The sequence below is a fragment of the Hippopotamus amphibius genome, chromosome 2 (assembly GCF_030028045.1).
Source record: "Hippopotamus amphibius kiboko isolate mHipAmp2 chromosome 2, mHipAmp2.hap2, whole genome shotgun sequence".
NCBI classification, from domain to species: Eukaryota; Metazoa; Chordata; class Mammalia; order Artiodactyla; family Hippopotamidae; genus Hippopotamus; species Hippopotamus amphibius.
Window position 1 is genome coordinate 145,084,369 of NC_080187.1, and position 15,732 is coordinate 145,100,100.

A 15,732-nucleotide genomic window follows, 5' to 3' on the forward strand; every position below is an offset into this window, starting at 1 on the left:
GGTCCTGCTGGTATAGAATACTAGTTAAGAGCAAGGGCTTTGGAATCAGTCTATGTCATTTGAATCACAGCTTGACTGCTTACTTGCTTCATGAACTGCTTGGACAACTTATTTAACCGTGTGTCCCAGTTTCCTTATTTGGAAAATGGAGAAGGTAACAGTGACACAATCTACCTTAGAGGAGTAAATGAAGATTAGATGACTACACATTAAAACAGTGCCTGATGTGGAGTAAATGATGAATAAATGTTGGCAATTATTCAAAGAACTGAACCAATTGAAATGTTCACTGGCAATTTCTGTTTTTCTAAAGGCCACGCCACTTAGATTTAACAATTTGACTTTGATTTTGATTATTTCATAGATGGTGCCTCATTCTTCAAATTTACATTTCTGTGATCACTGTGGTGGCTGTACAGTTTTCACAGTTCTGCCACAGTTGTGATTTTTCCCTTTTTAGTCTATTTTAAATCTCCAGCTGTACTTTATTATTAGCTGTCTCACATACTATTTTGATGCAATCAAGTATAAGATAAATAACTAAAATTAGTCCCGTTTACACCACATTATCAAGGCTTTTGTCGTGTTCATAAAAATAATACTAGGGCTCCAAGGACATTGAAGAGCTGGAATTATCTGTCCCACATATTTTGAATCTTTGAAATAAGCCATGGAGACTGAGCACAGTTGCTGTGATTCTGCTGCAGTGATATAAATATGACCTTCCACGAAAAAGCATGTCACGGCCAGAAGTGAAATTCAAAGCAGCAGGCTGGGTTTCAGAGTCCATATCACTAGAATAGGTGGCCTCTCTGGTTACAGCAAAGTAAATATAGACCAGGCTGATTATATGAACACACTTCATTTAACTTTGCCCATCTCTATTGATTTCCCAATTCAGTTTCAACAGAAACTGGATCAACCCAGTTATAAGTAGGTCGGCTTATTCTTTTCCCATCTGTCTTAGACATTTCCCTTCTCTCCAAAGCTAAGTTTTCCACCTTTGCTCTTCAGCTTCTTCCCTTACTATCTTGCTATTGTCTCTAGCTTTTCTTTCTGGTGACTTCAAACTCTCCTTTTTCACAAGCACCTTTTCCCAGTACCCACAAATATGTAACAATTTTCCCTAACAGGAAAAAGGTCCTCAACCCTGTGTCAGCCTCAAAGTGTCCCCCTTTCTTCTTCCTTCCTATCACAGTATTCACTTTGTTTCCTCAAGCAACAATAGGATGGCTTTGGCTACCACTCCACTGAGCATCTATAAGGCCTCAGGAGATTTCCTTACTGCCAAATCTTTGTCATTTCATTTTTTTTTAAGATTTTTTTTTTTAGATGTGGACCATATTTTAAAGCCTTTATTGAATTTGTTACAATATTGCTTCTGTTTTATGTTTTGGTTTTTTGGCCCTGAGGCATGTGGAATCTTAGCTCTCCGACCAGAGATCAAACCTGCACCCCCTGCATCGGAAGGCAAAGTCCTAACCGCTGGACCACCAGGGAAGTCCCTGTCATTTTATTTTCATTGACTGTGATGGTTGACTTACTTTTGGACACTCTGCTTACATGGGTTTGTGATACAGTTTTATAATTTTTCACCTCTCTAACTTTTCCTTTTCAGTTTCCTATTCTCTAACTTCTCCTGTTCAGTTTTAATACATGATGAGCTCCTCTGTCCCCACCCTTAAACGTTGGTTTACTTAGGATTCCAACCTTGGGGCCCTTCTTTTTTTCCCTCCAACCATATTTTCTGCATGATCTCTTCTGTTCCCATGATTTCAGCTAATGCTGGTGAGTCCCAAATCAAAATCTTCATCTCTGATCATTCTTATAAGCACAATACTTGTTTTAGATACCCAAATGTCTACTAGAAATCTCCTACTCCTTTGATCCCACAAAGCATCAAACTGAGCTGACATCTCCTTTCACGGAAGCTCCTTCAGCTCCTCATGCAGTAAATTGCTGCCACCTTAAAAAATCCAGCTGAAATTCTGGCACTCAAGTAGAAACAATGTCTGGCAGTCTGATTTCAGCCTCTGGTTTCAACAGATCACAACATACAGAATACAACCCAGTTGTGCTCTTTCTTTCTTAGTGTATAATTGATTTTATTTGGGCAGGAGCAAGCACAAGGAAGGAAGACTGTCTCCAGGCCTCGGAGAAAAACCACGATTGGTTTCCATATATCTCAGTGTACCTCCGTCCTCTGAGTTCCCTGCCCCTTTCCTTCTCTCCAGCAAGCTGCCACTCCTAAATTCTTCTCTGCTTCACACCGCTCACATCCAATTAATCACCAAGCTCTGTAGATTCTATTCCTAATTAGCCTCTCCTTTCTACTCTCACTGTAGCTGCCCTGGTTCAAGACAGTGTCGTTTTTCTTGCTTGGATTACTGCTCTTCTCATCCCTTTGTCTCCTGTTTCACTCCCCTTCACCTCAAACTCTGCACATCTACTAGAATAATCTCCTAAAATGGCCAACCTGAACATGTCCCTCTCTATCTTAAAAATTTCACTAGTTCCTTTATGCTGGGGGGGTTGGCTGGCACTTCCTAGACAGTGCTATGGTATTTTATTTATTTTTTAATTATTCAATTATTTATTTATTTATTAGCTGCCTTGGGTGTTTGTTGCTGCGCACGGGCTTTCTCTAGTTGTGGTGAGCGGGGGCTACTCTTCATTGCAGTGCATGGGCTTCTCATTGTGGTGGCTTCTCTTGTTGCAGACCACAGGCTCTAGGCACACGGGCTCAGTAGTTGTGGCTTGCAGGCTCTAGAGTTCAGGCTCAGTAGTTGTAGCGCATAGGCTTAGTTGCTCTGCAGCATGTGGGATCTTCCCGGACCAGGGATCGAACCTATGTCCCCTGCATTGGCAGGCGGATTCTTAACCACTGTGTCACCAGGGAAGTCCCTGTGTTATGGCATTTTAGCCTCCGTTCCACTCCATATGTTGTAGGCAACTTCCTTCTGAAATGTCCTCTCTGCCTCGGTCCTTCAGGGATTACTTCCTCTGAGATGTCCTGGCTTCATGAATCATTCCCTCCCCTGGGCACCTTTCATCTTCATTATTATTGTCCTTCTCAAGTACAGCTGTGATTGTGATCATTTTTTTTATAGGTCTGGGTCCTCTGTAGATTGTGAATGGGTTGGTCACTTATTCACACTTTCCTTTTTTATAACCACAGTGCCTAGGAGAGTATGTGGCACATTGTCTTCATTCAATAAATAAAGGTGTAGTAAATGAATGAATAAATGATTGTTTAAATAGGGAATTCAGGGATAGGGAATTCAGCGAGCTCTCCAGTAATTGGAGGCTGGTTATAAAATATACAGCTTCTTTAGTCCTCATTCTATATCTCCTTCCCACTTCTCCTTTCTGCTTCCTGCCTTTATGCCATTTCCTTTCCGCACCAGACATCAAGCAGGTGGTGAACCAATGAGTGAGAAGTGAATGTGACAGTTGGGACAGTCAGTTTTAACATAAACAGAATTCTTATTATCCGAGTATTCATTAGTCAGGACCCCACCATTTACGTTTATGTAAAGTAGCAAAAGTCAACAACCCTCCAAAACATTCACTAACAAACCAGTCAATTATGAAATAATTCCCCACTGGATTAGCCGCAATTTACCTCTGCCATTGAGTCAATGGCTTTTTTTTTTTTTTGTAGTCACTCATCCTCTCCAGGATTGTGGGGTCGCAGAATTTCATGAAGTTGATTAAAGTGATGTTGGAGAATGGCTTATTCACAAAGGAAAATTTGATTATAAAACCAGTTAACAAGTGAAGAAAATAAGTGACAAGGATAAAAATATGTTAAGTGTTTCAGAGAAGGTGATTTGAATATCGAAGGATTAAGAACTGCCTCTGGGGGACTTCCTGGAGGTCCAGCGGTTAGGACTCCCCGCTTTCACTGCAGGGGGTTGGGGTTCAATCCCTGGTAGGGGAACTAAGATCCTGCAAAAGTCACATGTTGCAGCCTTAAAAATAATAAAGTTAAAAAAAGAACCGGCTTTGGAAAACTGACTAATCTCTTGAATACTTATGAAAAGACATTTGTCTTAGATCTTGCTGCAAAGCTCAAAAATGATATGAATGTTGTGTATTATGCCATCATACTTATTTTATTTACTTATTCATTTTTATCAAAGTTACACATCTATTTAATAAAAATAGGTTTATATGGCTTGAAATGAAAACCAGAATCCTTTGCCCTACTTTTCCCCACCCCCTGAATTCTGCCCCTGAAGACATCTCCTAATGCCTGCTTTTGCCGCATATTTCTATATAACATATTTACACTGGATTTCTTGATTTTTTTCACATTTGGAAGTTATCTATTGACTTTCTACTATAGAAGATGAGGCCGTTTGCTTAGTTTTCTGTTTTCTCTCATTACTTCAGCCTCAAAGTCCCTGGACTTTTTCATATCTTAGTACCTTCAAACATACTAGGTAGCCTAACAATTACATCTTTTTCTAGAGACAGTTCTCCTGGAGTTGCCTTCCTCTTGCCCTAAGCTGGACTGCTTATTCTCCAGACCTGCTCCTCCACAGCTGTCACCCCATTATCCTGGGGAAACCCTCAGCCCCGTTCATGGGCTGGAGCTCCTGTCTCCTGAATCCCACATCTTCTACATTGTATACTCCCTTATTTTGGTGGAACACATTCTCCAGTAGCTTTCTGAGAAAAGGTTCAAGGGAGGTAGATTTTTTGAGACCTTGCATTTCTGAAAATGCCTTTTTATTTCCACCTCTCACTTGATAGTTTAATGTTTTCGAGTTAAAGTCCTGAGCTATCTGGATTAGATATGTAATCTGAAAACTCTCCCTCTTAAAAACACCTAAATACTGGATACAATATAATAGGATCACTTAAATACATAGCCTAGACTGCAAGAAAGTCAGTGAAATTCCCAGAGGCTAAAACTAAAGTCTGGGGCCTGGAGTCTGCAAGCAGTGCAGTGCCAACAGCTCCAGGGAGGTTGTCATTTCAATAATAATTTCAATAACCCAGAAGCTTGGTTTTTATGTCTACACTAGGCTAGGAGACCTGGCTTTGAGTTCACTGGATGCAGAATGTTGAAACCTGACATCCTGCAGAGAACTGGGACCTTTACAGGAGACCTACACCTGTGATGAAAGGGTGAACTAGCAAAAACTGTCCCACCACACAAGGAGCTAAAAACAAAGATCATATGCCATGTCCTGAGCTCAGAGCAGAAGTGAAACTCTCCCTTGTAAAACTGTAGCCATTCTATACCATTGTTTGAGGTCTGAATTTCTGCTACCAGCATATTCTGGGGGAAATTACTGACCTTTCCCATCTGATTCTTCTTATGCTCAATTGCATCTTTTCCTGACGTCTGATTTAGGTTTGAAGATATTATCTGTCTCCAGCCATGGATTAGGACAGTGTTTCTCAGAAGGTAGAGTGGAGACAACTTTAACCTCTTGATTAGAGCGAAGCTCACTGACTCTTGGGAAGGACTCTTTGCTTTCAAAGCACATCAGGTCAGTGAAGAAACTTGCAGGAAGCTGGCCCTGGACCGAACAAGTGTAAAGAAGCTCCAAACAACATGCATACCTTGCCCTGGCCATTTTGTGTTTAGGCATTGCCACCTGGAGAAACTCTTGACATGTGCACAGGAGAGAATTATAGGATGTTCATTACAGCATTGTTTATAAAACTGAAAAATTAAAAACAACTCTGAGATATACTAGTGGAGGAATGAAAAATAAATCATGGTATGGTCATACAGTAGAATGCTCTAGCAATGAAACTGAATTGAACAAGAGTATGGAAATCAGTCGATTTCAAAAACTCAATGTTAAGTGAAAAAATATGTAAGGATATTATCATTTATGTAAATTTTATAAAATAACTATATATTGTTTACATGTATAGAAACGTATATAAATACGGACTGGATATGCTCCAATTTCAGGGTAGTGATTACTTCTAGAGATGGAGGGAGAGGAATAGTACAAAGGAGGGGATTTCAATTTCAATTTTATTTCTTAAAAAAAAAGGATCATGGGCTTCCTAGGTTGCGCAGTGGTTAAGAATCCACCTGCCAATGCAGCGGACATAGGTTCGATCCCTGCTCCAGGAAGATCCCACATGCCACGGAAAAACTAAGCCCATGTGCGACAAAAAAAAAAAAAAAAAAAGGATCTGAAACACCTCCTCTGTCAGCCCACCTCAATTTTTGTAGCTATGATTCTTACAGGGTAAAGGTTTATAATATTTACGTTTTGCTTTGAAACTCTGTTTTCCATGTTTTGCCTACGGTTGTTTCAAAAATAGAAAACTTTTTTTTTTAATTGGCCTTGCCATGCAGCATACAGGATCTTAGTTCCCCAACCAGGGATCGAACCCATGCCCTCTGCAGTGGAAGCACAGAGTCTCAACCCCTGGACCGCCAGGGAAGTCCCTAGAAAATTTTTAAATAGCATAGTTTTAAATTACATAGTTTCGTGACTATGTAAATATTAGTCACTAAAGAAACAGTTCGTGTGATTGGAGCCAGAGAATATTAATAAATGTAAATCCTCATGTCATTTAAACATTGTTGGTCCAGGGAGATCCTTTCAAGCATCCCAATATGATCAATTCTCTTAATATTGTGCTGGCTTTTTTCACTTCCTTGGGGTTTCAGTTTCCTGTAGTCCATGCTGTCCTTTCTTGAACTTTTAAAAAAAATTTGCTGGAAAGTATACTGGAATAATTTGTCATCTAGGATGCATGGATAGTAAATGTTCTTGCTCATCTGAAAATGCCTTATTATTGCCTTCACAAATTACTGGCAGTGTGACAGGGTTTAGAATTCTAGGTCCGAGATCAGTTTCCTTGCTAACTGTGAAGGTATTACTCTGTTTTCCAAGATTCAATGTTGTTAATGTTAGATGACAATTGTTTCTTGTTCTTTTGTAGGAAATCCCAAAGATGTTAGGATTTCCTGTTTACATTTAGAATTACAAAATTTTACCAGGATATGTCTATCTAGATTTTAATTCAATTCAACAAATATTTACTGATGCCTGCTAAAGGCCAGGCACCGTTCAAGGTGCTAGGTTTCACTGGACAATCAATGAACAAATCAAGCAAAGATTCCTGCCCTTCTGGAGCTGACAATTTAGCAGGGGAGATAGGTTGTAAATAATATGCATAATGGATAAGAAAATTACATAGTATGCCAGCAGGTGAAATATGCTATGTGCAAAAGGAATGAGTAGATCAGTGTAAGAGTAGATTAACTGCTTGGTCTTTAGCTGTGTCCAAATTATTATTTCAGCCCACTAATTGAATTTTTTCCTACTACAATCTCATTTTTAATTTCCTAGAACTTATTCTTTGTTCCTTTCTGTTAGCCACTTCTGACCATTTCTCAACTGCAATGCCTTCTCACATTTCTCTGAGGATAACTACAATTTTTATAAAGTTCTCTTTTCTTTCTTAAATTGTCTCTGTTTTTTCCAAGATCAGTTTTTCTGTTGGTTCAACTTGGGCCTTCTCTTTCATGCTGTTGATTTTCCTAATATACTTAGCAACCTTGGTTTTCTGCTTATAGTTATGAGTAAGGGACTATGTTAAGCCGTATGGGTAGCTTTCCTGAACACCTTGGCAGATTTGTTGGTCCCCGTCAGGCCTGTCCCCTGGCTGACAGAGTCGTCGGAGGGTTCTATGCACGTGGGGTTTTGGGAGATAGAAATCTTTTAGGGTACCAGGACAGGAAGCAAGTAGTCAAGTTAGAGGTCCTCATAGTTTTCCAGGTAGGTTTTATCTTGAGGGGCAGAGCCCTTTAGCATTTCTAACTGGGTTCTGCTTCATTCTCAGGCCCACCTACTAGCCCCCTCAGACACCCTCTAAACAGATTTCCCACTTTCTTTAGACAAGAGGTTTCTTAATGCTGAGGGTGAATGCCATTGCTTTCAGCTATTACATGTTCGTGCTGGGAAAGAATGAAGGGCTGATGGTCTGAGCTGTCCTCAATACTGTTCCTCAGTGCTCATCCAAACTCTCCTTCTGCTCTGCATTTATCGACTCTGAACTAGGACCTGTTCCTTGCCTCCCTTGGGAAGAATTTTAGTGTCTCAGGTTTAAATTGCCTCTGTTCTTTCTCCACCACTGCTTCCTATTTTTCTTATGACTGCATACCAAACCACCTCAAACTTTAGTGGCTTAAAACATCAAAAATGTCTCATTTTTCATGATTCAGTGGGTTGACCATGTGGTTCTTTTGCTTTATGTGGTGTTGATGTCGGGATGGCTGGGAGGTCGAAACTAACCTTCTTCCATGCTGCTGCTGGCTGCTGGCTGCTGGCTGGAGCTCAGGCTGTCGGCCAGGGGCCTTGGTTCTTCTCCGTGTTGGCTTTTCCACATGGACGCTTGGGCCTCTTCACAGCATGGTGGCTGGGTTCCAAGAAAAAGCACCGTAAGAGGACAAACTCTAATGGCAAGCTCTTACAAGCTTTTGTTTAAATTATGCTTCCTAACGTTCCACTGGGCAGAGCAAGCTCGCCACCTGCCAAGTCGAATCAGTGTGGTGGAGGTCTACAAAGGGGACGAATACTGAGAAGTGTGGTTTGGGGACCAGCAAAGTCACAGCTACCACAATCTTCTGTGTATCCTTCAAGTTTCAGATCTACTAGGAGTACCCTTTCCTGTTTCAAGCACTGTATTCTTTAGCCTTTTTTTTAAATGTACTTACTGGCCAGTTAATTATGTTAACTATTCTTAAGATAACCACTTTTACATTAACTCTTGAATCAAAGGTTGAAAGGTATCTAGAGAGGAAGAGTGAATGTCAAGGAAGTACTTCAATCTCCCCTCCAATCAGCTCTGTCTAACCCAAACCCTGACATGTGAGGTGTTATACCTCAGGAGCATTCTTAACAATGCAGCAGGACTTCCTAGGTGGCACAGTGGTTAGGAATCTGCCTGCCAATGCAGGGGACATGGGTTTGAGCCCTGCTCTGGGAAGATTCCACATGCTGTGGAACAAATAAGCCCATGCGCCACAACTATTGGGCCTGTGCTCTAGAGCCCGTGAGCCACAACTATTGAGCCTGTGTGCCACAACTACTGAAGCTCACGCACCTAGAGCCTGTGCTCCAAACCAAGAGAAGCCACTGCAATGAGGAGCCCACGCACCACAATGAAGAGTAGCCCCCACTTGCATCAACTAGAGAAAGCTCGTGTGCAGCAACAAAGACGCAACGCAGCCAATAAATTAAATAAATAAATAAATTTATAAAAACAAACAAAAACAATGCAGCAACCTTGGGTTTGTTTGTTCCATGCTCATTCTTTTCATGCAAGAATGTCAAATTACCCTCCATTTGTTTGTCTGTCAAACCATAGTGCTTTGTCCTTACTTGGCCACTTGTTTCTTCTCTTGCCAGCCACTATAATTTCAAACTCTCTATTGCCTCATTTATATTAAAATGTTTTATATGAAATAATATTCACAGAACATTGCCTGAAGGATATTCATGAATACCCTTTGATCAGAGCTGGCAGGTCGACTTAAGTTGGTAAGTGAGAAGAAGCCGATTGGTGATGTCCAGTCTCCCTGGGGGAAGGTTTCAGTGATCGTTGGTGATGTCTGCTCTGGGCTTGGACTGGAAGTGATGATGTGCTTGCCAGGAAGGTATTTCCACCTCTGCCCCCAGATACTGTAAAATTTATCACTGAACCAAGCCAAACCTTCAGAGAGTTGCTTATCTGTGAGGAATTATTTTGGCTCCTTTGCACTGAGTGGCTCTCGGCAGTATGCCAGCCACCTGCACTGAAGATGTAGCAAAACAACTATTCAGAATTAGATTCTATATTTATTATAGGAATGTTGCTGAGGACATACTATATGAGTTGGTGTTCCCTTTAAGAGGAGCCATGAGAGAGTTCTTCTGAGCCACTGATCTGTTTTTACCTTATGGACACTGTGAATGTTATAACAATGTTTCCCTCTTTGCTTTGGTTGCTAGGAAACCCAGGGCAATGGTGCAGATCTCATCTAGCAACTGCACAAGACTTTTGGACAAACATTTTACATATAACTTTACCTCTTCCTTCAGTGAGCATTTATAGAGCATCTGCTCTATGCCTGGCACTGCCCCAAAATATCCATGGTAATCATTGTAGCATATTAAGACAAACAGGGCACTTGTGGCCAAAGACAAAATCAGTGTTTAATGTGACAGTGTTTAGGATAACTTAATGTTTCTTTGAGTGGACTGGTCACTGTCTGGTCCCTTCTCTGGACAAGACCCTAGTAGTGTACCCTTTAAGGTACACCACCCTTGCCCTGGTCACTCTCAGGTCATTTTTTTCTGTCTCTATACACCCCACAGAGCAATCTGTTTGACTGCCCCTTGCACGTTTGTCTAGAGTGTTCAGCCTTTCAAAGAATACAATCAGAACTTTTATCAGAAGGATAAAAAATAGAAGAAAGGGGAGAGGAAAGAGAGGTGGGACACATTAGAGGTATGGCATTAACAGATACACACTACTATGTATAAAATAGACAAGCAACAAGGATATACTGTATAGCACAGGGAATTATACCCAGTATCTATAATGACCTATAATGGAATATAATTTGCAAAATTACTGAATCACTATGCTGTACACCTGAAACTAATGCAATATTGTAAATCAACTATACTTCAATAAGAAAAAGAAAGGAAGGAAAGAAGGAAGGAAGGAAAAAAGTGGAAAACTGAAGCATGTGAAAGGGGAAGAGGGCACTGGGGCTGCAGGCTAAAGAGTGAACACAGGGCTGACTTCTTTGCTCTTTCAAAACAGCCTTCCTGTGCTCCCTCAGTCCCTGCCCAGCAGCATTCTTCCTTATTTCTTACTTCCTACATGACCAAGTTCTCTGATGTTTTGCTTTCACTTCCCCTCCATGGCAGAAGCAGGCATGGTCAGGGGCCCTTCAGCGTAATTCCTGATCAGTCAATTCTTTTGAATCAACACATCCAAAACTGTCATTCTCATCAGGGGATGGGCAGAGGACAGACCTTCATGAGTCTATTTTTGCTTCTAGGAAGCTTGGAGTCAAATTTCACCGCTACAACATTAGCTTTCATGACTTGCAAGATGGATGGTCCTAAAAAAAACAAAAACTGAAAATCAAAAAACAACTTTATTGCCTGGATGCCTTTTATTTTAAATCATACCCAAACCCTTTTTCAAGAGAAGGAGAAATTTAATAATTACTGATTTGCATCTGTAGGGTGTCCACCCACCATTTCTAAGGCGCTCGATGTGGTGCTTTGCTTCTTTCTGGTCAGCTGTGGCATCATAGGTATAGTGCCTTAAAGTCAGCAAATCTGAATTCAAGTGCACCCTCTCTTGGCCCTTAGACCTTGGGCAAGTTGTCTCACCTCTTTGAGCCCCAGTTTCTTCAGCCATAAATGACTCGATATTCTTCAGAGAACTGTTGTAAAGATTAAAGGGGATATGTTGATGGAGTTCCTTTATAATTTACAGAGTACTGCAGTGCTGGAGAATGATATTGTATTCACTGGGTTTATGCCCTCCCTGGAAACCTGGGGTGGGTTCCTATCACATAGTCTTCTCTACTACAAATGTTCTGACCACTCATATTTTCAGCATTGACAAATTGTTGTCAACAAAATAATATAATCTCCAATATGTATACCAAAGTACCCCAAAGCTTTGCCATGGCCCTTGGGTCCCTTGCAGACTCCTAGGGAGAAGCTCACAGGTTTGGGATGCTGGATGCTTCTGTTATTGAGTTCAGATGTCCTTGGGCTGCTCTGCTGATGGAAATGCTCACCAGCCCCTTTTGGGTGTCCTTTGTTACCATTCTCTTCGACTCTACCCTCTTTCTGGAAGATTGAATTTATTTCCTTGATTTTAAGCCACACCTCTAGGCTGGTGGCCCCCAAAACTGTATCTGCAGCCTGTGCTTCTCTTGGTGCCACAGACTAGCATCCCCAATTGCCTATGGGACGGCTCCTCCAGGGAGCCCCATGGGTACTGAAAACCCAACATACTCGAAATCAAACTCATCCTCAAGCCCCCTCCTCCCAACTCTCTCCTCTTACAATTACTGTCCAGATCTTTCACATCTGCCCCCTCCTCTTCCCTCTCATTGCCATCACTTTGGTTCAGGTCCTCAGCATCTCTTGCTGGGATAAGTCCCCTAATTGGTCTTTCTGCCTCCTACTTCTCCTCTTTCTAAACCATGGTCCACACCAGCTGCCAGGCAGATCTTTTTTTTTTTTTTTTTTCCTTTCTTTTTTTTTTTTATTATTTTTTTTGGGGTACACCAAGTTCAATCATCTGTTTTTATACACATATCCTCGTATTCCCTCCCTTCCTTGACTCCCCCACCCTCGAGTCCCCCCCACCCTCCCTGCCCCAGTCCTCTAAGGCTGCCAGGCAGATCTTTAAAGACGTTACTCTGGGGAATTCCCTGGTGGGCCAGTGGTTAGGGCTCCTCGCTTTCACTACCGCAGCCCAGGGTTCAATCCCTTATTGGGGAACTAAGATCCTGCAAGCCTTGTGCTGTGGTCCTACCCCCCTCCAAAAGAGTTACTCTGATCAAGTCAGCCTCTCCTCCTATTCATAAATCTTAAATGCTCCCTGACCTTGAGGTATTCTGAGATTGAGCCCCTGATCACCTCTCCATCATCACTTCCTGCCAGGCCCCATCATGCACGAGTATTTACAACCAGAGCAAATAACTTGAAGTTCAAAGAGTGACATGCTCTCCCATACATTTCTGCCTTAGACATGTGTTGTTTCCATTTCCTAGAAAATCCCACTATGCCTTGGCTGCTTGGCCAGCTTCTACTTGTTCTACAAGGCTGGTCTAAAGCGTCACCTCCTCTTTGAAGCTTTTCTTGACTCTCCAGACAGATTGGTGATTCCTACAGCAATTTGTACATAAATCTTTTATCACCTTGTATGCTAATTGTTTACATGTGTTTTTCTCACACTAGACTATGGTCTTCTTGGGTAAAATGTGTTTGTGATTCATCTCGTGTGACCACTTCTTAGAACAATGCTGGAAATATGGTAGACTCTCTGAGGATGTTTGAGTAAGTTTATTCGTGATTTGATTATCACACCCATTCTTAAAGTAGCAGAGAGCATAACTGAAGCCAGCTGATATAAGAGGAGGAATAAGTCTAGAACTGTGAAGTCCAATACAGAAACCACTGGCCACATGTAGCTATTAAGCACTCGAAATGTGACTAGCCTGAAATGAGATTATACTCTAAGTGCAAAGTACACACAAAATTTCAAAGACTTAGTATTAAAAAAAGAATGTAAAGTTTCCCATTAATATCTTTGATATTGATGGCCACTGAAATGATCATCTTTTGCATACATTGTGTTAAATAAAATATATTATTAAAATTAATTTCACCTCTGTCTTTTTACTTTTCTAATGTGGCTACTAGAAAAGTTAAAACTACACATGTGGTTCACATTTGTGGCTTACATTATGTTTCTATCAGGCAATGATGATCTAGAGCATTCATTCTGTGAACAAATATTTCTTGAGCACCTGCTCCATACAGGTGTTAGTCTAGGTGATGGAAACAGAATAGTAAACAAGATAGATAAGGTTCCTGAGCTCAGGGAGCTTACATCATAATGGAAAGAGGGACACAGAACGGGAAGCAGATATTTAAACAAGATCATTTTGGATAGTGTAAGTAAAATACTATGATGAAAGCAAAGCAAGGTGCTTGATAAACAGGGTGGGGTTGCACAGAAGGGGGGCCAGGTAAGATCTTCCAGAGCAGGTGAGGTCAGAGGCAGGGAGACAGGGGAGGAGGCTGGGACATGGAAGACAGTAGAGACTTGAAATGAGACAGGGATGGTGCAGGTAGGGAAGCGCAAACAGACTTGAGGGAGATCTGGGAAGTAACACCAGCAGGACTGCGGTAATCACAGGAATTCAGAATTGGCCAGAACCCACGTGGACTCCCAGGTTTCTAGCTTGGATGACCAAGTGAATGGCGGTACCACCAGATGCAATAAAGCTGGAGTGGACTTGAGGCAGAAGAGGAATTCCATTTTGGCCATGTTTAGTGTGAGGTGCCTGTGGAATGCCAGGGAGCAGCACTGAGGGGAGACAGCAGCGCTAGGAATGATAATTTGGGATCTATTAGCACAGACACGGTCATTAAAACCTAGTATGGATGGGAAAGGAAACAGGGAAGATGGCAAACGAAGAGGACACACAGGTCCGGTGAGCACTTTTCTAAACTGGATCATACATGAGCATGTGTCTAGGTTGCGGGGAAGGACCCAGGGTGGCTAGAAGGGGTCACGGTATAAGAGAAAAGTCAAGATTGATTTGGCATGGGAGACTGGCTGAGAGGAGAGAAGCAGTCTCAGAGGAGGTATTTGCTGTCGGGGAGAAGAAAGGAGTTTAAGGAGCTGGTAAAAGAGGAGTCGTTGTGGAAGAGGGTGATGTGCAGGTCACAGGTAAGGACATTGCTTCGGGAAGCGTTGGATGTGCCACAGCCTTGAGCCAAGGCTTTATCATTATGTCCTCAGAGTTTGAGAAGCCTCCAAGAAGTGCTGGGATAGGGGATTGGGAGAGCTGGCTTTTGAAAAGTTGACTGGCCCTGAGGCAGCTCAGAACCTCTTTGCCATTCTTTTCTCTCATCTCTAAAATGAGCCGAACGGTCTCTTCAGCTCGGGAGCAGTTGTAAGGTCACTAAGTACATGCGCTTCCCTTGGTTGCTTGAGCTGTTCTCTGTCTGAAACTCACTCCCCTTCCCCTTCCCAGCCGGTAGAGGACTCCAGGCTCTGTCCCAGGGGGCTGTCTGAGGCCGCCCCCAACATGGTGAAGCAGCCAGGGCAGACCTGCCCTACGTTATGCTCTATAACGAGCGGGCGTCTGTCTGACAGTAGTGTGAGGGCACAGCCCTTGGCCCCTGTATGGCCTAGCGCAGGCTGGCTGGTGGTAAGCTGGCTTCCAGGAACGCTACCTGGAATAGAAACGAATAGCGTTCTGGTCTCTTACATCATCCTATTCCTCCGAGTGTCAGTTCCAATGAAAAAAAATGGTAATTGCAGGTGACAGCACGGTTCCGAGCAGCACTGGGCACGCACTTTATGCGTATTAACTCGGTGAATCCCACACTGACATGGGTTATCCCCATTTGGTAGAGAAGGGGAAAGACACAGAGAGGTTAAGTACCTGACCAAGGTCAACAGCTGATGAGTGAACAGCCCGAGTTTAAACTGGAATTCGGACTCGGAGCAGGAGCCCTGCTCGCTGCCGGCTGTTTGCTGCTCGGGTGGAAAGGTTCCAAGCTTTCGGGATCATTTATCCCTTCCTATCCCCGGCCCGAGGGTTCCCCACGTGGACGATCTCGCGGGCTCTGACACCCCCGGGTCTGGCTCCACCCTCTGCCTGCTCGCAGCTCGGCCCATAACCTCTCCGGGTCGTCGATGACAAGCTCCCGGCTGCGCCCAGGGCCGGGGCCCCGCGCCCGCTTCCCGGGACGTCGCCTTCCCGCAGAGCGCGCGCCGCCAGGGACACCTGTCGCCGGGCAGGGGGCTGTCGCCGCTCCTTGGCGCCGCCCGGCGCTCGCGGTGGAGCCCCAGCGCCCCTGGGCGGGAGGACGACGGGGTGCCTCCCCGGACTGCGCGGCGGCCCTGCGCACCCGGCGGCTGCGGGCGGGCGCGCCGAGGGGGCGCTGCTGAGGGCGCGGCGCGGGGGGCGCGCGGGGCGGG